Source organism: Choristoneura fumiferana, chromosome 6 (assembly GCF_025370935.1).
Source record: "Choristoneura fumiferana chromosome 6, NRCan_CFum_1, whole genome shotgun sequence".
Lineage (NCBI taxonomy): Eukaryota > Metazoa > Arthropoda > Insecta > Lepidoptera > Tortricidae > Choristoneura > Choristoneura fumiferana.
This window is the reverse complement of record NC_133477.1, coordinates 15,040,722-15,063,974: the sequence shown is the minus strand read 5'-3', so window position 1 is coordinate 15,063,974 and position 23,253 is coordinate 15,040,722. Positions and strand designations below refer to the sequence as shown.

General features: G+C 37.0%; 1 protein-coding gene across 1 annotated transcript in view; it reads right to left on the bottom strand.

Moving 5' to 3' along the window:
* The window catches only part of LOC141429175 (uncharacterized), a 129,811-nt gene extending 107,137 nt beyond the window's left edge, over positions 1 to 22,674 (bottom strand). The window contains exon 1 of the mRNA XM_074089422.1: positions 22,557 to 22,674. The gene's annotated coding sequence lies outside the window, so the exon portion shown is untranslated. The remainder of the gene's footprint in view (positions 1 to 22,556) is intronic.
* Between the last annotated feature and the right edge of the window lie 579 nt (positions 22,675 to 23,253).

The window sequence follows — 23,253 nt, the reverse complement described above, 5'->3', positions numbered from 1 at the left end:
ACAGACAGGAATAGAATTTCGGCCATTAAAAGGACGGTCTTATCATGCCCTTAAAAATTCAGTTTATTGTAATTTTCGTGTAAAAGATCTTTTTAGGGTTCCGTCCCTCAGTTGACATAAACGGAACCCTTATAAGGTTTCTTTGTTGTCCGTCCGTCCGTCTTTCGGGTCGTTTCTTTCAGGAACGCGTGGATTCAAAAATTCCGATAAAAAAATCTACAGAGGTATTCAAACTAACCCAACTATCTGCGGAAATATTCCGAATTAGTTCAAGATATAAAATCCTATTACAACTTATATTTTTATGCGAATAAAGTATTTTTTACGCTTCAATACAAGTGCTCAACCGACCGTTAAAGTTTAGTATGAAGATAGGTTGAAACCTTGAGAAGGGCATAGAAGTTCTTATCCCGAATAAATGTATAGGTCCCGCTGGCGCGCTTTAAACAAATTCTTCGCATCATCATCATCATCATCATCATCATCATCAGCCGGAAGACGTCCACTGCTGGACAAAGGCCTCCCCCTTAGAACGCCACAATGAACGACCACTCGCCACTTGCATCCACCGGTTTCCCGCAACTCTCACGATGTCGTCAGTCCACCTGGTGGGAGGCCTGCCAACGCTTCGTCTTCCGGTTCGTGGTCGCCACTCGAGGACTTTTTTCCCGCAACGGTTATCTGTTCTTCGAGCGATGTGGCCTGCCCATTGCCACTTCAATTTTCATATTTTTCCAGCTATGTCAGTGACTTTAGTTCTTCGACGAATTTCCGTATTCCGGATTCTATCGCGCAAAGAAACTCCAAGCATAGCTCTCTCCATAGCTCGTTGCGTGACTCTGAGCCTCTCTAAGAGGCCAACAGTCAAGGACCACGTCTCATTGCAGCGCCATAAGTCATCACTGGCAACACACACTGGTCGAAGATTCTAGTCTTCAGGAACTGCGGAATATTGGATGAGAAGACATCACGAAGTTTCCCGAACGCTGCCCATCCGAGTTGGATTCTTCGGGCCACCTCTTTATGCGTACTCCATTTATTTTAACATTAATTTGAAACTTTACGGTAATATTTGCACACGTTTTTGTAATGAAACAACGAAACTATTTGCAATTGCGTTAACTTCTATAATAAAAACATGATAAATACCGCTAATAAATGCACGTGTAGGCATTTTTAGTCCATTTGTGTTCGAAATACCGAGAAACGTGTTACAATTTGACCGTTAATTCAAACTTTAAATTAAACGGAGTATGGTAACACTATAACTCGTTTCTCCCATAGAGAATTTCATTTCATTTAGGCGCCATACATAAAATTTAACATTCATGCTTCTTTCATGCATACATTTTGAAAAGCAAATGTGGACAAAAGGCATTCCACACGAAAGCACCCGTAATGTTTCATTCCCTGAGGCGTTTTTCAATTGCTCTAACGCTAATGAGTTTGAAAAGCACAATTGCTTTTGGAACACTTGGGGAGTATTTTCAAGTTGCATAGAGAACCCGTGAATGCATCGTTATGTGACGAGAGTGGGGCGTCGGAACGAACGTTTTGTTCATTGCGTTTTGTGCTTTACTCTCCAACTGAGTGTTCTGTTTTTGAATTTTAAAAAAGTGTAAGTTCTTTTTATTTTTTTATTGCAGGCATCTGTTTTGACCGTTATTATTTAAGGCCAATATCAAATAGATATAAAAATTAAGTATTAAAAAGAGTTTTATGAGGTATACAAAAGTAGAAAATAAATGAAGGCGTCAGTTTCTCCGTAGGTACTTAACTGTCATATTTTTGACAATAAAATATTCGAATATGATTCGAAATTTTAATTTATTTTTCAGTTATCTTGCTATTTTATAGTTTTTTTTTTTACTTCAACACACTAGCGAATATTTGCACATCTGTAGTAAGAAGTTCGTCATAATACGAGTTAAAAATAAACTGTTTTGTGAAAATACCCCGCGAACCCTCGGTACTCAACCTAATTTAAAACTTTTAAACATCACTGTCCTTGGTAAAATTCACTAGGTCACCCTAAAAATTATGCAATGAGCCATAAAAGTCGAAAAAAATGCTAAACAAAACACGCACGTATTGTACACGCAAACATCCCGTCACATGCTCACAATGAGCCATAAGTGTTGTATCATAAAGCTTAGATTGCGCTCCACTTCATTTCGCGAGCTGCAAAGTGAAAATTGTAGGCAGTTCATCATTTATTCAATGTATTGTCACATGACACACGAAGGTTTTGGGGCATAGGACATTTTCCGTGTTTGCTCTCGGGAACTCGTGAAGACAAGAACACACTTTTAGTGAAAAACGACCGAAACTTTTTCGTGTTCTGAAGATTTCTGTATGTTCTAAGGGTTCTATTCTATTATACAGAAGAAAATATTTTAGACTAGTGCTTATTCGCGGCGTCGCACGCGTAGTTCATTAGATCCAGTAGTTGAATATAAATTCTAGGATTTTATTAAATTCCCGTGGAAATTCCCAAAAAATATGTCGCTGTCTTTATTGACGTTACATTATTACCAACAATACCAAATTTCTTGACGCTATACCCAGCGGATGAGATTTCGAGATTTAACGAGTAGGTATCCCGATCTCGTGAGCATATCGGGATAAAAAGTAACCTATGTGTTATTCCTGATCTCCAGATATCTTCATACAAAAGGAGTAACAAACATAGATATAAAGGATAGTAGGTACAGATGAGTAAATAAAAGGAGAATTTTACAATGTTTTTTTTTACTCTTGTAAAACAGATCTTAGCAAATTTATCCTCTAAAAAATATGCGGACCAAATTTTCCTGATACCAGTTCTAATTTAAGAGAAACCCATTATCACCTAGGGCCCTTATTTTTTCATTTTCAGGGCTCGGTTATGACGGAGTATCATTATCTTAATGTAAGGAGAACAGTGGATATTCCGTAACGTAATAGGCTGTGTTGTGGAACTGAATTAATGATATTTAAGGCTGTGTCCATAGAGGTCGAGCCAAGCGGATGATAGTGCTTAAGGTTCTTTAGATTACAAAAAATGTATGTAGGAAAACCTTTTCAAAGTACTAACCAATGTACTTAATATGTATGTATCTCTATGTATGAATTATGTTTACCCGTTGCCAAGAACCCATAACACAAGCTTTGCTTATTTTGGGACTAGGTCAATTGATGCCAAGTGTCCCGGAAGCTTAATTATTTATTATTTATGTATATTCTATTTATTTTACAACGTATGAATGTATGAATAGTCTATGATATGTATACGAAATATCAATACTATCTACTTGTATTTTCTTGTTCATATTGCTATGTGTTTTGACAGTGAAATTTTAAACATTAAGTATACAATTTTTACAGTTTTACTTTCTGGAGTTCCGTACCCAAAAAAAGCCGTCGGAGCCTTATTATTAACGCGTCACTACCAGTCTGTCTGTTACTGGCCACTGACGACATTAAAAGTCATTCCAAGTGAAAGTCGTGCCTATCGCTTTGATAAGCTTTTTTTTAAACAAAGCAATATAAATAAGTAACATTTCTTTTTACATATCATAAAGCCCGCTCCCGCCTCCTCTACCGTCGCTTCCGCTCTCGTTGCCGCTTGCACGCCGATTAAAGAACAACATGGCCGTAGCTGATCGACCACAATCATCCGCCCTGTTCTGTTTGCATAATGCTCCCAAATTAAATTGCTTATTTTTCCTTTACTACGTTCGTATTACATAAGTTTCGGGCTCCTTTTGTTGTGACAATTTTCCTGGTGTTTTACATCATATTTTTTATTGATAATGTTTTCGTTTAAAATGTATTTTTTAATTCATGACATGATAATTATTTGATGACTATATATACTGGACCTAATGCACACCTAGCGATAATAATGGGACGGATATGCCGACGCTTTAGGTTTTTTTTTTGTTTTTATTAGTCTAATATGGTGTTCCACAGCTAAACAAAGGGCTCCCCCCTTGACCGTCATAACTCCCGACTCGGGGCTACATCAGGTCAGGTAAGTCTGTCCAAATCACTCAGCCATCTCCTTCTTGGTCTGCCTCACCAATCCCTGGCTTTGTGGGTACATACGATAGACCCAGTCCCATTTTATCTTAGGAGTTAGTTCTCACCAGCGGCTATACGTGTTTTTGAAGGTAACATGGTGTTCCGGATTCTGTCTATGTGTTTTGCACCTAATATGATGCTGTCTATCGCTCTTTGGCAAACCTTAAGCTAGGACTTTTGACTACCTCTCAGAAATCATGTTTGCGCATCGTAGTTTAGGATGAGGGTACACATCTTTGTCGATGGTGATTATAAAATGCAACGGGCCGTACATACAAATTGATTAATATACCTTTAAGGTATTGTTAACCTTCATACGTTTTGCTTTGTCCTGTCACTTTCCCTAAAAGCACACCGCATAACTTTATTTCAACAGCGCACTTTTTAAACAAATTAACAATTTCTTTCTCACTTTCCCACGTTTCTCTGCGAAACGTAAGTAATTAGTGGCAACATGTGTTTAGCGCCATGAATTATGCATGGGGCGCCACACTGGTTACGGGGCCCTGAGGTTACGAGAACAACCTGTATACAGGGTGTTAATAAATTCTGTAATATACAACAGAAACTCTTTTTTTTAACTCATACGAGTATTAAGGCTACTGATGACTAATATGATACAAGTGGAAAAATATAGAAATTCGAAAAAATAATTAAGTTTTGTATGGAGTTGAGTCACAAGATTATACAATATTTTTTTTCGAATTACAAATTATAGTACTGGATTTTTTTAACATCCCTTAGGTATAGCGGGTGTTACAAAACACATGCACAATTTTTAGCAGGTGGCTTAAGTGGTTATAGATGGGCAAAACGGCCTTGACCTCGGTAAGGAACACACATTTTTAATATTTACGCGTACAATTGTGTTCAAAGTTACAACTCGGCAACTACTTTGTTTTTAGTAGAATTCGGTATAACACAATGTTTGTAAGATGGATACTAAATTATCGTAGCATTGCGATTTTGTAGGTGATTGGTTATTGTACGAGTATGTAGGTAGGTATGTACGTAACAAAATCACTGTACAAAAAGAAACAGATGTGCAAAGTCGAACTGATCCCATCTACACATTTTGGAGAGTTTTGCACTTCTTTATCGCCTACTGTAATTTTTTCCTTTCTTTTCGGTAATTTGAAAACCTGAAAAGGTCATAGGGTACTTCTTATGCCAGGAAATATATAGATATTAAAATAGTTCTGGTGACATTGTCAAGACATTAATATCTAAGGCGTATTACAAAATTAAGTGGCCAAACACTGTGTTAAAAATGTAGATGTGTTAAATACTTGAGATGTAGTCACTAAATAATATTGTAAATTATGTATATCGTTGAGTTTCTTACCGGATTCATCTCAACAAAGGTTTTTCCAAAAGTGCTTCTTACAGCCTATATTGAAAGTTAAACTTTGACTTTGACTTTGAAATGGCGAAAAACGAATTCTTCGCAGACAGAGTCGCGGGCAACAGCTAGTACCTATCATATAAATCTAACGTGATCTTTTCTTTCTACTTCGAGATAAGAACTCGACATCAAGTATGATGGATCGCCCAGGGATATTGTTCACTCGGTTCCGTAACTGTTTCGTAACTGATTCCTAATCGGAACTTAAGTAAGTGATGAACACGCGTTTTGTTCTTATCAGTGAGAGTGACTAGTGATTAAGTGAAATGTTTTCGTTCATTAAATTAAATGTTCATTAAATCCAGTCTGATTTTTGAAGTCACGTTACTTGGTATTACTAATCATAACTTACTAATCCTTAGTACTAAGTATGTCCGTCTGAACCGAATTAAAAGAACCGTCACCTGGGGTTACTTTAGGAATTTTTGGGGCTACTTTGATAGATTTAAAATGGTTATAAAAACGCAAATATTCATAGCTCAAAGTTAGGTAATTTATGAAGGTAGGTATTTCACTGCCCTGCCACAGATGGTCTAAAAAAATAAGGACATGGAGTAAAAACTGTTTACCTAAGCAGATAATTTGAGACCCTGGGATGGACGTATAGCATAGTTTTTATCCCGGAAAATTGCATAGTTCCCGAGGGATAAACAAATTTTGTCGCGGGCAAAATTGATTATATATTTTTTTTCTCTGTGTATCTGTTTTCTGTATCGCTTACTATGTCTGGTGTACAATAAAGAGTCTTTGTATTGTATTGTATTGTATAATAAATAAATTAAACTATGCAAGATTTTTCAACTGCATTTTCATCTTAACTACAAATAGGTACAGTGGCGGGATGAAAAGGTTGACCAGTTTTCAAATAAATTCATGTACACGTTGCAAGCACATTACCTTTTTGAATGACATTATGACATTTATGATAGAATATGTCATACTCGTCGGTCTATAAAGCAGTTCTGAGCAAGCAAAAACTTGGCAAAAACAGACCTTAAGGTGGTCAACCTTTTCATTCCGCGACAGCACAATTTACCCAAGTCATTCTGATCTCTCGGAAGAGCTGAAATGTAAAAACTTGCGAGATTTAACGTTAAAGAACAAGCACACATTGCAAGTTAAATAAAAGTATGTAAAATTCTGCGCATTGCTAGAATTACCTAATATAGTGTTATTTTAAATTCATATTTTTTTACCACTTTCGTATGTTGGTATTTCAAAACCACCTGTTTTGCAAATTATTTGAGCAGTCTGCGCTAGTCAGCGTTGCTATCAGACGTAGTGGGTAGCTAAAAGTTATGACGAAAAAATCGCAAAGCACTGGTTTTAGAGGTAACTTTTAAAATACTCAGTTTAAAAATCGTATCGTAAAATGTGTAGTCAATACTTTTCTACGAAATTCACAAAGGAGATCCGTAATTCAATGAACTTTAAACCCGAATTTATTCTGGGCAATCATATTAACTTTCACGAAACACAATGACACCTACAGCAATTGTTATCAACTGAAGATATCCACTCAACATAAAGTGCTGCTGAAACTCCTTCCGAGACCCTCGTCTTAGAATACAAATCCCCAGTACTCAACTTTATGATGTTGTTTGTACAATTCTTAATCAAATGGCTACGTTGGATTTACATTGGCGATACCAGAAAGCCTACTTTAAAGATTCATTTTCACGAGAAATATTGTGCGTTTTGCATAAATTGCGGGATTGGAAGCTATGAATTTATAAATGTTCGATCGAACGCGGCAATGTAACGCAATAGTGTAAATAACGTCTTCAAGTGTCGAGGTCAAACACTTTGTAGACGGAATGAAGAACAAAATTCGTACTTATATGTGACCTTGATAAAAATAACCTAGGTGAAACTGGAGTAGCGCGATTGGTATCGTATGACTAACGTAGCTATTCGACCCATTTTAAGCGAAACTGTATGACGCAAAAAAAAACTCTGCTTCAGGGGGTGGCAAAATATTAATTTCAGCTTGAGATCAAGGGTCTTGAAAGATGGACAACAAAGTGGTAACTTTCACCATAAGGCTTCCGTTTTTTTCGTATAAGGTACGGAACTCTAAAAATTACAATAATTTCCGTGAAGACACAGTTAAAGCTAAGACTAGAAAAATGTCGAAAGTAATTGCTAAAACAGAGGTACCTAACACAAATGCTGACTCATAGCTGAATGAAAAACAACGTTACAACTTTCCTACAAACCTACAAAGTTCCTGGCTATCTTTCACAAGTACCTTTCATAGTTCGTGCAATCTCATCTGTAGCAATCGCCCTTCATTTCATTAGATAAATATCATGACTACAAGTAGGTAAACAACAATTCTGAGCAGCAAAACACTTAATTAGCTAAATAAAGCAGTATTTGCTTGCGAAGTTTGCTGACTGTTGTTGCCGAATAACATAATGTAGAGACTTATTCACTCACGAAAGCACGCCCCTCCTGATTTTATGGAATAGTAACGTATTTGTATACGTCTATGTGTGCGTGGTGCTAAAACGTCCTTAGTCGATGTCGGTACCGTCAGTCATGCACACTAAGACAGCTTATAAGCTAAGTGTAAGCTTTAATCCATTACTATTGCACAATGACATTGATAATTTTCTTTATATAGATGCACTTTTCTAAATGATGAAATCTATGGAAAGTAGTAACAAAAGGAATAACCCTTCCATCGGAGGGGAAAAGAAAGGTAGGCGTAAGTTAATTAAATGCATACGCCATAAAAATCCCAAATCAACAAATACTTAAATAAACATGAATTGGTTAAGGAAGAAACCAATGAAGATCAACAAAAGAGACCGATCCAAACACTCCGTAGAGCCTAACGAGAGAATGCATACCTACTCCTCTCTCATAGCAAATGGCTGAAGCAAGATTCTGTGGGTAGATAACAACCATTTCCAACGAGTTTAGGACATGCAGCTGGATTTTTGAATCGGCACTGTCTGGATTAAGGAATTTTCTCGAATGTTATGCCCCAATCTCTCATGAAGCACTTCAAAAAATTTCTAAATTTCTAAAATGTAAACAAAAGCAAGAACCTGGTTTTTCAGTCCTTCCAGCGACTCAACCCCAACAAAAAGAATAGAGAAATGATATAGATTCGCCAAATTTTTACCTCTCTTGCTTTTAAGTGCACTCGTATATTTATGTTTTCATAGACTTTAGCATATTATGATACCTACTCACCAGTATAATGTTGCACTTTTTGAAGCGCAATACACAATGTTTGAATAAGTTCTAACAGCATCCATCTTCGTGACCGAATTTAAACCAAACGTAGTTCGTACGTGACAAAGTTTCTGCTTCGACGTGACAAAATATGAGCTGGCACTTTGTGAAACAAACCAGCATCGTCGAGTGCCAAAACCACACGGGCACATACGAGTACTACACACAACAACAATTTAAACCAGTAAGTAATCCTTCCTGTTTATTCGCCAGCCAACACCCATATAAATAAGGTTTTAGCAATAATAAAACAGGCAAAAATATGATAGACAACGATCACGTTAGTCATGGGAAATTATTTAATTGGGTGTTTTTGTATATTACTTTGTAGGGACGTAACAAATTATGACAAGAGCGCAAACATGTGTACGTGTATGATGATAAGTGATATCAATGTAGTTTAAAATATTCAGATTTCTACTTACATTTTCTTATTGAATTGTATATAAAAGGTATCACCTAGACTCAGCTGAGTCATAGCTAGTATTGTGTTTACCAGATGAAATGAAGGAAAGAAATTGGTCAAGTCAGTAGTTGAAAATACATGATTTATTGACTTATTTGCTAAACGAATTTGATTCCAATTTAAAATATAAAGTTCATAAATCAAATCAAACGAGTACGAGTAAGAGCGGTATAGGCGAGCTTTTTCGCGTGCAAATATTTGAAGTTTACATGCGTATTTTGTACTGTGCCAGTAATCCACAGAGATAAAGCTACATATATAAGATAGGTACAAAGTTTAAGCTACAAAGCATTTATTACGGGAGGTGGTGACACGGACAAATATATTATGCCGGGCAATAACAACATGGCCCGAATGACTCCTGTGCAATGTTTTTATTGTGAATGTGTTTCACATTTTATAGCGCTTTTGTTTTGCGTTTGTATTCCTACATGTGCGAGAAATGACAGAAAAAGTAGGCAAAAATAGATACCTAAGGTCCTAACAGCAATTGATTGATAATTGATGCTCTGATGGTCTTGATTTTGGGCTCGAGAGTTGCCCCAAAATACTTTAGGTACACGCAAAATATATCAAATGCAAAAAGGCAAGCGAACGAATAAAGAAAAACAAACATAATAGAATTCAAGATTTGATACCCCATACATTGAATTTTCTAATTTGTGGTTGACAGAAAAAACTTTTTAACAGATTATAAATCAATCAATGGTAGCCCATACCTACATTCATTTTTAGGTCACCTGATGGGAAGCAATCATCACCGGCGAAACAAGGAGATAAATCGGTAAAATTTCGTATCCGGCTAGGGGCACAGAATAGATAATATATAGTACTATGTAGTGATTACCCCTTACCTTACCTTACCTATCTTTTTGATACCTATCAAACAGATAGACATCTACCTGATCCTTATAAATTTCTAGATGCATGGTTGTGTGAAGCTCAGACTGCCAAAACTACTACACGTAAAACACTATTGGACACATTTCATCTCGTTCTAACCGATGTAGTGTGAGAGAGACAAATTATGTGAAATATGTTATGCTAGCTTAGTTTGGCGGATAAGCGTCTGAAGTTGGTACCAACCAATGCAGTTGAATCTGGGTCACGTCCTTATATTGGGTACGCGTGGGACTTCTAGCGATTATAAAGTTATGAAAATTCTGGAAAACTTGATCTCTAGGTTTATGTACATTTACATATCTCAAATGCTCTACAACTATATCTATTAGTGGCGTGGCATCGAAATAATTCAATTTCCACTGGGTTTTTTTTTACGCGACATCAGTGATAACGAGTATGGTAAAGCATTATAATAAGACTGGGAATTTTTGAACTGGTCACGACAAATTTAGTAGTGACGAAAATGATGACGAAAACGTGGGTAGTTGCGTGCCGGTATTAGTTTCGTCGAACAGTCGCGCTAGCAGAGCGGTGGCGTTAGGGTGGCATGCAATGCGCGTTTTACAGCAGCCGCCATGGCGTATGCTGCGAGATGAATATACGAGTAGAGTAGAATATATTATATTTAATTAAATAAACCCGGATAACTAACGTGTTAAATCGAGTTTAACGTGACATGTTTCGGGCTAATTCGTAGCCCTTACCTGTAAGTGAATCTCACGGTAGTTTAATGTTCAAAGTCATGTTCAAAACCTAGAGCCGTGATTTTGAATGGGACCCGACTGTCAAGTTTAAGTTACTTTACAAGGTTCTAGACATTTCTTTAAAGTGGTTTTAACACGGAACATAATAACTTTTGTTCTGGGGTTTTTAAGGCAGTCAGGTTTTTATGTATATCTTTAATAGTTGGTCATAAACATTAAAATTTGTTCAATATATATATACAGTAAAACTCCAATATATTTATTTCCTATTTTAATTCAATAATTCTTCTAACAGAAGAGCCTCGCCCTAATCCAGCTTGATATTATTTTCCGCTTTACGTATGTATGTTGGAGATGTAATATTAAAATGTCCTGCAAGTTTCTAGATGTTTGATGAAGTGTGTAATCTCAAACCGCATAATATACAGTATTTGAAAAAACAAATGTATCCTCAGAAGGCGACTAGGCCGATAAAAATATAAACTACAATTGATTGATTTGATTGATTGAAGAAAAGAATATCTACCTAGCTATAAACCTACCCTATAAAGTTTATATAACCTATGTACATACTCTATAATAGTAGATTGTACAACAAGAGCATAAAACGAGCTATTTTAATTATATATAGCCAAGCGAGCCGGTACAGCGAGGAGGGTGGATAGACACGTTGAGGGGAAAATAGGTTTAATGCTCGAGTATTATACACTCTGCTTTTCACTTCGATTGCGAGGAAATTAAATAGCAACCTTTTATTTTTCATCCATAGCTATAAAATTATATATTTTTAGTTCTATTAATTTATCTGATTGATTCTTAATTTTACAAATTAAGTTTTTTTTTTAAATTACTAAAAAAATACATAGTTTTTTTTTTGTTTCTGGTTGTTGACACCTGATTGCCTTGGTCTTAGACGAAGATTTTACTTTATGCACTAGAACAAAAAAAGTAATTTTATGTCACCTTGATCCAGCATAAACACCAAGACGTGAAAAATTATATTTTAATGTAAACCAGCAAAACAAGACAGCCGATAACACATTTAAAAGGAAATGCTTGACCCATTTAAAAGAGCGCTAAAACCCTGCGGCGGAACCGTTTGAGAGGAATTAGAGTGCCTTGACACAGGACGCAGATTGAAAACGGTTGTCCGTTCCGTGGCCGACAAGCTTTATACGTTGTTTGAACCACTACTGTTTTAATTTTTTTAACTAAAATTTTATCGATCTCACTGTATTTTATTGTGTATTTTTTTTAAATGTATGATGACCAGATGGTCCCAAAGGAAGACCAGCGCCGTTCGCAAGACCGGCAGATTGCTGATTTGGGACCATTTCGTGACATGCATAACTATATTTTATTTTCCACAGATATCTGCTACATATGTAGCAACTAACGCAAACAAAATGGTAGGTACTACGCAAACATTGTTACATCACCTGGCAGGTAGAAAGTCCCACCAAAATGATCTGTCGCGGTGGAAACGCAGGCTAGCCCGGAATGAATACGCGTGTTACTAGCATAAAAGCTTGCCAGTTACTTATTAGAACGAGTTACTGGCATATATGTGTATCGAGATTTTGCCCGTAGCTCATATCCCAACAAAGCAGGCCAAGAGCTAGTTTGATTTCCCCCTCGCGTTTCATCATCATCATCATCCCAGCCTATAACGTCCTACTGCTGCGGGCACAGGCCTCCTCTCAGAATGAGAGGGCTTGGGCCGTAGTTCCCACACGGGCCCAGTACGGATTGGGAATCACACACACCATTGAATTGCTTCGCAGGATTGTAGGGACAGGTTTCCTCACGATGTTTTTCTTCACCGTAAAGCTCGTGGTAAATTTCAAACGTAATTTCGCACATGAATTTAGAAAAACTCAGAGATGTGAGCCGGGGCTTGAACCCACGATCCTCTGCTTGAGAGGCCATAGGACAAACCACTACGCCACCACGGCTGAATTCCCCCTCGCGATTCCCTCGCGCTTATTTTTTTTTTCATTTCATTACAGGCGTCCAGCTATCTGCACACCAAATTCATCCAAACACGTCCAGCCATTTTTGCGTGAAGGAGTAAAAAACATACCCACACTCGGAGTCGGACTCGCACAATACTCACAAACTTTCACATTTGTAATATAAGTAGGCTATCTCTCAACTGTCTGCCTTTTTAAAATGATACTTCCGAATGACGTGATTCCAAAAATCTTCTGAATGAGAAACAACGAGAAAAAAAATATGCTAAAATCCATCAATTGCCAAACAATATGTTTCGCTTGGATAAAGAAATCCTTGTTGCGTTTCAATTAAATCGAAACGAATTACGTTTTAACAAAGCAGTAATCAAACTCAAGCGTAATCAAATTCCGTAGCAAGGGACCCGTTAGAGCCCTATTTGTAAAGCAAACCGTAAGCTGAGCTTAATCCCTCATTAAACCGGACTCAGAAGAGGTAGGCCTCTCATATAGTTTAATTTCAACAACCTTCGATATAATTAAATAGAGCCCTAGTCAAGCGAACAGACAGTTTTGAAAAGGGTAGGAACTAAACAGAGTTCTACTGGATTTATTCGATATGCGGACTCATAGTTTCACTACGTTTGTGATAACACTAGCTCCCCGCGACTTCGTCTACGAAAACTTTCTGGGAACTTTGTCATTTTTTGGGATTTGAAAACGGGAAAATGGTCGTTCCACGAGAATGCCCCTTCGAAATGCTATTGCCTTGTATGGCAGCTAATTGAATCAAATCTGTAAAGCTCGAGAATATTCTGCCAATTTGTTAGCAAAGTCGTAAAATATTACCAGACTTAGGGGCTGTTTCACCATCCATTGGTTAGTGTTAACCGACGGTTAAATGTGATGCCGTCTCCGTCTATTCGAACAAAACAAATAGAGACGGCATCACATTTAACCGTCAGTTAACACTAATCAATGGATGGTGAAACAGGCCCTTAGTAGCGATTCATCTAGAATTCTTATAATAGGTTATACTAGCTGTAGCCTCCGCTGTGGACTCCGATCACGCGAACTATGCATCTGGCAATTGCAATTCCCGGTTTTACAGGCTCTCCCTGTAATGCTATGTTTATTTATTTGTATGGGTCAAATCTTGGAAGCTAAATTTGACCCACTTCCAGTGGTTCGATTGACCAATGGATGGTGACACAGCCCCTTAATATCATTTTCTCAGCCTTTTCAGAACTATTAGAAGAACGGCATTTCGTAAGGGACATTCTCGTGGAATGCTCCAAGTACCTATATCTTGCGTTTATCTTACAAGGAGACTTACGAGGTTAACTTCACAAAGTACAAATCAATTGTAAGAACTGGCGAATGTACTTAGTGGAGTACAAATTTTTGAATGAAAAAAGAACATCAAATTTATGTAAGTAATTTCCAAACTCACAAAACTTCGAAATCTCAGGGCGGTCTGTAGAACTATGTATGATAAACTAACCAAATCAACGAAAAGTTTTCCGACTTTGTCACTTCAAAGATCAATATTTCAAAAACGGCTGAACCGATTTTGATAAAACATATCTAAGAACCATCGCTAGAAAACTTGCTTTCGAATAAAATAACCGCAATGAACTAAAGAATTTCCTTGCTCACCCGCGACCTTATGATAGCTAAGCTTATGCAAAATATGCGTGTTCATGCAGTTCGTCCACCTCCACACTGTAAGAACACACACAAATCACACAAACCCATCTATCACCACCACCACACTACACTGACGCGTTTCGAACTCAACCAGAGCTCATCTTCAGAGTGACACAACCGTACACCATGCTACCAGTTGTTAGACTAACGAACCACAACCACCGTTTTAACTTGTCACTGTAACTCCCCAAGTACCCACATACGTTTTATGAAACAAAACTACCCACAAATTATTAATAAATTTTTTAACCGTCCTTCAAAACTACCTTGATTTTTATTTATTTACTGTCAAGGCATGTTTTATTAACTACCATTGCTGAAATTAGATCCAAGCCGTAGCAAGGGAGATGAAACTAAATTACAACAGTATGGGGTCTATTATTAATGAGCAGGTAAATTTAGTTTCATCTCCCTTGTGTCACTCTGAAGAAGAGCTCTGGTTGAGTTCGAAACGCGTCAGTGTAGTGTGGTGGTGGTGATAGATGGGTTTGTGTGATTTGTGTGTGTTCTTACAGTGTGGAGGTGGAGGAACTGCATGAACACGCATATTTTGCATAAGCTTAGCTATCATAAGGTCGCGGGTGAGCAAGGAAATTATTTTAGTTCATTGATATGGACCTCCGCAAAGTAACGCCTGATTCAATAAATTATTTAAAATAACCGCATTCAAATCGGTCCACCGGTTTAAGAGCTACGGTGCCACAGACAGACAAACATAGCGGTCAAATTTATAACACCCCTATCTTTGCGTCGGGGGTTAAAAAAGTCAGGACTTACGAGGGTAAACGATCTGTAACCCAAATTTTATCGAAATGTGTATACTTATAGTAGTTTTAGCAATAAAGAACAACAAAATACATATCAGGATATATATATATATCCTGACAAACTTTTGCTTTAGCTGTATTAAAAAGAGAACCAACATTTTTCGGGGAACACCGTAACACCGGGTTTTTATTTAAGTTCTCTAATTGTAGTTTCCCATAATACCTACGCCATGTTATAGTATCAAGGCCATAATGGGTAGCTATGATGACAGTAAAATACCTACTAAAACTAATGACTATTTTATCTAACAAATTGCTTTCCGATACCGCTGGTTCATTAATGGAACACTCTATAATGAAGTTTTTTGTAAATAATATACTCAGCGGCACAAAATTTGGCCCACTCTACATACAAAATTACCTATTACTGCACACATTTGTGGGCCAAATTTTTGCCGCTAAGTATATTTACCTCTACACTTTACAGAAGTCCTCACATTGAAAATAGATGGTTTCTCTCCTACTTCCTACTTATATTATAAATGCTAAAGTTTGTGTGTTTGTGTGTGTATGTTTGTTACTCCTTCACGCTAAACCGGCTGGACGCATTTGGATGAAATTTGCTACGTAGTTAGCAGGACTTCTGGAATAACACAAAGGCTAATTTTTATCCCGATATTCCCACGGGATAAGAATAAAATATTTAAAATTTCAACCGCTGGGTTAAGATTTTGTAAAGTTGTTCTTAACACAACCTCAATGAAGACCACGATGTATGTTTTGGGAATTCGCAGGGGAATTTTGTAAAATCCCGGAATTTCAATCGTAACTAACAGATCGAATAGTTTTCGTTTAGTTTAGTTTTCGTGTAGTTTGCGTTGCGTTGCGTTTGGTTAGTATGACAAATTTCAAGTCAATCGGACCACTGGAAATGGGTCAAATTTAGCTTCCAAGATTTGACCCATACAAATAAATAAACATAGTAATACAGGGAAAGCCTGTAAAAACCGGTAATTGCAATTGCCAGATGCATAGTTCGCGTGAGCGTAGTCCCGGGCTACAGCTAGTATAACCTATTATAAGAATTCTAGATGAATCGTTACTAAGGGGCTGTTTCACCATCCATTCATTAGTGTTAACTGACGGTTAAATGTAATGCCGTCTCTATTTGTTTTGTTGGAATAGACGGAGACGGCATCACATTTAACCGTCAGTTAACACTAATCAATGGATGGTGAAACAGCCCCTAAGTATACATATAGTGTGAAATAGAAAGGGTCACGCAGAGCATTCGGCTTTACTTTTTGAGCTACTGAATCCTAAAAGGAAATTTATGTTTTGCCGGCGGTTCCCATTGTGGCCGGGGATAATCTCGTAAGTCCATGAGCATTTTAAACCCTAGCTAATGTTATAGGTAGACGTTTGTATGTGTGTTTGTTGCGATTGTTTTATAGTAAGTATTCTTCTTTAATTTTGTTAGCACTCTTTTGTTTATTGTGTTCTTATTTATTACATACTAGCTTTTGGCCGCATGGAATTCGGCTATCGCGCGCTGTTCTCTCGGGAACTGTGCATTTTGCCGGAATAAAAAGTAGCCTATGTCACGCTCTGGCCCATAAACTACGAGTATCTCTATGCCAAAATTCACGTCTATCCGTCGCTCGGTTTCGACGTGAAAGATGAACAACCATACAAACACACAAACATACAAGTACACAAATTTAGTTAATATATTTCATAGTAGGTGTTCTTAAATATTCTTAGTTCGTAGTTTTCTTTAGAGGAAACTCAACGCTCAACTGTTTCCACTAGACGCTGGGCGAGGATAGGTAAATGAACCGATCCTAATGGTTCATGACAAACACATTTTTCGCAGCATTATCCTCGCACATCTGTGTTGGATACGCAGCCGTAACCATTAGGTATCTATTAAGTCAAAATTTTGGGACTTTCCATCATAGTATTTATATTCAGCTGTCTCCATACTTCATTTCTACCCAAATCCGTCCAGCACTCGAGCACAGTCGAGGACTTAAATTAAATATCTTCACAACCATATCTTCAAATATATGTAAACATCTACCTTATGGTTAGTGGCATAAAAGCGTATAGATTTTTTGATGTCTTGGTCCTAATGATTAGGTACTAGTTCTCCATGATCCCTATGCCATTCCATTGGTATCGAGAATGCATCCTATAAAATGTTCGCTTCCCGTTAATTGATTCGTTAATTTTATCGAATCAATTACTGTATCTCGCAACGTACGTTTGAATTGACGGCTCAATTTTTGCAGAAATGTTGAATTGTTTTAACACTGCACGAGTCAGTTTTGAAATAGGTCTTTTCTTATTTCAGCGTTAAATTTTAGTATGATTAGGATAGTTTTATGGACTTATGTGAATAGTCAGGGTTCCGTAGCCAAAATGGCAAAAACGGAACCCTTATAGTTTCGCCATGTCTGTCTGTCTGTCCGTCCGTCCGCGGCTTTGCTCAGGGACTATCAATGTTAGAAAGCTGTAACTTTGCACGATTATATATATAAACTATGCCGACAAAATAGTAGAATAAAAAAATAAAAATATTTTCTTTTAGAGTTCCTTCCAGAGACGTAAAGTGGGGGTGTTTTTTTTCTCATCCAACTTTGTAGTGTGAGTGGGGTATCGTTGGATAGGTCTTTTAAAAGTATTAGGGAGTTGCTAAAATGATACGATAACGAAACAATACGACGCAAAATATTCAACTTATAAGTGCAAATTTTCTTTAAAATCGAGCGTCTCCTCTAAAATCTAAACCGGTGGGTGGAAAAATTTGAAAAAAATCAGAATGGTAGTAAGTATATCAAACTTACAAGGAAAACTATAACGGATAAGTTTTCTTGAGAATTATTAGTAGTTCAAGAGTAAATAGCAGCCTAAGGTATAAAATATATCTAAACTTGAATATTCTGTACAAAATACCCTTAAAGTATCCTTAGAAAAATATTTTTTCGTAATGGCTACGGAACTCTATTTCGGGCGTGTCCGACACGCTCTTGACCGGTTTTTTAATTTATGTTTGTCCAATAAAATACATTTCTTCACAAAAAAAAAGTATGATTTAATAATCGAAAATATCCTACTAATAGAATAGATAATAATAGTTTACTTCAAAAGGGCAAAACGGAACCTTTGTAGGATCAATTTGCTGTCGGTCTATCTGTCTATCCATCTATCAAGATTTTTTTTCCGGAACGCGTGGAGGAATTAAGTTGAAATTAATATCAAATATTCAGAGGGCTTACTCCGAAATTCGAAAATCGAAGTTCGTATCGTACCGTCCCTCTCACTCTCGTATTGAATTAAATTAATGAGTGAATGTCAAAATGCCGCTGTCATTACATTACATTTTCTTGTGTGTGTGACATGAACTCTGGTGTTGGCACTATACGGTATATCAATCCAATATACAAAAAGTGTAAACAAAGATGGCATTAACCGGTGAAGAGTTCCGTCCTGTGGAGACGATTCTAGCCGGACTACCAGGATGTCACTACCAGATTATTGTAATGTCACGCAATATTTACATAAGTATACTAAATTTTAAGTCAATCCATCTACTGAAGGTTGGTCGAATTTAACTCGCAAGATTTGATTACAGACAGACAGACAGACAACGGGACAGGTGAAACTAAATAAAAGCTGGTAACAAAAAGGCGACGAATTTTGTTTTATTGTTTACAATACTTGATTTAATTCCAAATACTGTTTATCCATACTAATATTATAAATGCGAAAGTATGTGTGGTTGTGTTTGTATGTTTGTTCGTCTTTCACGTTATAAGTAACGGTATTTTATAACAATACTACTAATCAATATAGAGAGTAACAAATAAGCCTCCTAGAAGTACAGGCGGAGTAAAAAACGGCTCGTCACCTTAAGATCTATTTTTCTTTGCTCAGTATGACCGATAATCTGCTTTACCAATTGAGTATGACATACTGCATCAAACTGTCAACCTGCTAAACAATCTTGTTTAAAGGTGACCATAGCAAGCCTACCACTACACCTTGGCACTGACAAACACTGACAATTAAATAAGTAGAACATTATTTGATTCAAGCTCCTACGACGCTATTTATTAAACAGGTTTGGTATTGATATGAAACTGCATACATATATGTTAGAGGTGTATACTATTTTAACCCTTATTATCATGCCAAGTAAGTATAATTTGATATGCCCGACCGTGCGTGCGTGTGTGTGTGTGTGTGTGTGTGTGTGGTCACCGTGCAAGAAGTTGTTCTGTCGCATCATATGATCTATCTCTTAATAAGAAAAGCACATCGTTGTCTTTACATAATGCTGCATCAAAAACATCCGTGCAAAATCTCATGTCATTAGCCTTATTTTGAAATTTTGGTATTTTTAACATGCACAAATCCTAATCTCGTGAGAGAATAATTTTAAATAACTTATATATGCCATATCTTATCCAAGATCCACCAACCACCACACACCAAACATACCAAATTTTATTCAAATTACTCCAGTCGTTTTGAGATGGGTCCGTCCTATTTTAAAACCGGACATAGCACGGACTAATAACTTATCCACCTTCTGTAACACATACGTATAATATCATTGGATAGTAAGAAGTAAAAAATCTCTATGTAATAACATCTTTTATCCTCCATGTCACATGCAGGCTACTGTAATAAAGTGAAACGAGTACAAAATCTTTTAGCGCTAGCAATTTCAAGCGAGTGCATTTCATGGATGTTTGGTATTCCATACAACCCCGCTAAACTGGCCCAGATCAGGTCAAGGAAGCAACGCAAACAATGTGGGCGGATACGGAATGCAACTTACTAGTACATTATCCTAGGTTACGTTATTTTTAAAATTCTTCATCAATTTCGCTAGTTACGGGTTTTTTCTTTCTCAAATTGTAGGTATTGAAGAGATGCATTTGTAAGCCTGATGTTTTTTTCTAGATTTTATGTGCGTTTTTGAATGTCACGGTGCGCAGGGAAAATTGTTGATTAAAAAAAATTAGTAAACCTCATTAGGTTTTATCTAGTGATTATTATAATGTTCTTACCTTATTTTGTTTCATAATCATATACGACACAAAGCGTACAATAACTATTCTGCTAATTATGTAAAGTTCTCGTAAATTTACTTTTTGTCCAAAACATAAGTTTTTCTATTTTGTCTCAATTTTGGTTCTACCATTTTTACAGCAGAAACTCCTAATGACGAAATTCAATCTTTAGTTATACCTCTATAATCCACATAAATACATGTAGATAGCTGCTTCATAATTTTTGTATCTATTGTTATTTTGTACCTACTGCAAATTATCATAAAAAATGAAAATTTTAAACGTATCACGTCATCTAAATACCTAAGCTACACTGGAGGGCACAGGGCTACAGGACCATAGTTTCCACGCGGGCCCAGTGCGGATTGGAATCTTACTTGTGGTCGTATATATTTTAGTCAAATTATTGCAGTTATGTTAAAATCAAATGGCACTTCTAATGACAGTTAATAAGTGACCAATAAAATATAAAATAGTCTTAATAAAATTAGTCTGTAGTATAAAAAAACCCGGCCAAGAGCGTGTCGGACACGCCCAAGATAGGGTTCCGTAGCCATTACGATAAAATCAGGTAATATTATGTGCGTTATAACACAATTAAAATACTTACTACAGTCTTAAAATCTATTACCAGAAAAAGGGCGTATCATCACGGCACTTACGTCCTTTTGTTGAGAAGCGCAGTTTTTCGGCAATAACTCAAAAACTGTATATCCGATCATGTTGAAACCAATTCTCGTTGAAATTATTTATTAAGCGTCATCCTTTCCATATTTTTTGCATATTTTTTTTTCAAACGGTTTACAAGATAGAGGGGGGGGGACACAATTTTCGCTACTGTGGGAGCGATTATTTCCGGAAATCTTAGAAAACCTTAACCTGAGAAACCTTACTATATTTTCAAAAGAGCTGTCGAACTATGTGCCACACGTTGATGCAGGTTAATTTTTTTTTTTTTTTCAATTTCTGTTAAGTGTATGGAGTGCCCGCCCCACCCCCCTATAAATATTTATTTTTGTAATTTAACTACAAAACTAAATAGCGGCTTTGACAAGACATCTGTAGTCCAAATTTCATTGATATACCTACATCTTATAGTTTTCGAGTAAAATGCCTGTGACATACGGACGGATAGACAGACAGACTTGACGAAACTATAAGGGTTCCGTTTTTGCCATTTTGGCTCCGGAACCCTAAAAGTATGTGAACGTAAATGATGTTTTAGAGAAAGCAGTAAGTAATTATCTGCTATAGTCTACCTGTTTGAATAAACAGAGTCGAATGCACATAACACCCAAGGGAAAGGTCGTAAAAAGGTTCCACTTTAATACTGTATTGCAGTTAATTAACTAATGAATCCAGATGTAAATAATGTATCTTGTACGTTGGCAGAAAAATATATCACTAGACACGATGGAATTGAATGTCGGTACTGAAGTATTATAATACTCAATTGTAAATTATTACACGAATTTTCGTAATAATATTCGGCTTCTAAAAATGTGTCAACTCATAAGTTATTTTGCTTAAATATCGAATCGAATAATTAATATATAAATATAATCGACGCAGTTAGGCACAATAATAATGATTTTACTGTCATCATATATATAGATAAGCATGTAAAAAAGCATGTGTATTGTAATGTGACTTGTACTTAATAAACGATTCTAATTCTAATCCTACAGCTCACAAAAAAATAAAATACGGAGAAGAGTTAGGACGGAAAAGATGTAAGTGTTAAGATAGGTCAATTGTTATGTACACATATGTGGTATACGAAGATCAAGGAGCTTCTCGTAAATATATAGTCGACTTAGCTACAAATATATGGGGTCAAGACGGTCATAATGTTAAAGGAAGGTTATTTAAACTGTGGTCATCGAGCCACTGGTATTTTATGTAACATCAAGGAGCGGCAGAGATAGTTAATGTAATTTTTAGTAGTGTTAGGAGTATCGACAAGCCTGTATTCGACGATCATCCTTTTCAATTTGATGGATACACAGCGTCCCTATTAGAGGCCATCCCTCTTACGTAAACAGTCGATTTAATAAATTTGTACGAAATAAGAGAACATGCAAACGATCGATAACAATAACATTCCTTTAGAAAAATCGGCTAATGTAATGAGAAGGTACAAGGGCTGGTAAACATCACACGGCGCAGTCGCACGATTGTCTCCCAACTATTAATGCTATCGGCGAATTATAAAAAAAACCGAGTAAATTGCTTAGAAAAGAAAGCTTACCCGTCGGGTTTCGTGGTTGGTCGGCCGACCGGTCACCTCTGGCAATCCATTGAAGTGTTGTCGCGTCACATGTGTGGTGGGAAGGGTCGGGTCGCGGCGTGCGGTCGGGCCGGCGGGCGAGGCGGCACTGACGGCCGGCCTGACGGGTGCTCGGCGCACGTGGCTCCTCTCTGAGCAGCTCAGGTATCAGTCAATCGATGCGGCGAGCGCGGGCGCGTCGCATTCATGGCTCGCGAACAGCTGACGGGACGCCGTAAGCATGAATCGGGCCTCCCGTCGCGCCCAGAGTTGCCAGTTACCGGAACGGGCCTATTAACTGAGAATCGACGACTTAGCCTAGTGATTAGAGTCCTGAGTATGAAGCTAGAAGTTCCAGACTTGAATTTCAAGCAGACACTTACGAAATGAATATGCATGTTTGCTGTCGAGACATGGTAGAACTTTTACTTTGTTTGGGCCTAGATCTCTAGGTGGATTTTTGTAAATTGACCCCCAATACTTGTTATTTGGTTTTCTTAGCTTTTACCTGGATTGCATATTTTTAAGGTGACTGTTATTTCCGGTAAGCCGAATGAGTGTAACTTCATACGGGTCCGTGGTTATTTTACCACATGTACTTAAAATTGAAACTGTTAATCAACTACATTTGCAACAAAATTTCTTCTTTTTCACAGAAATAGAGCTTTTCTCTGTTTTT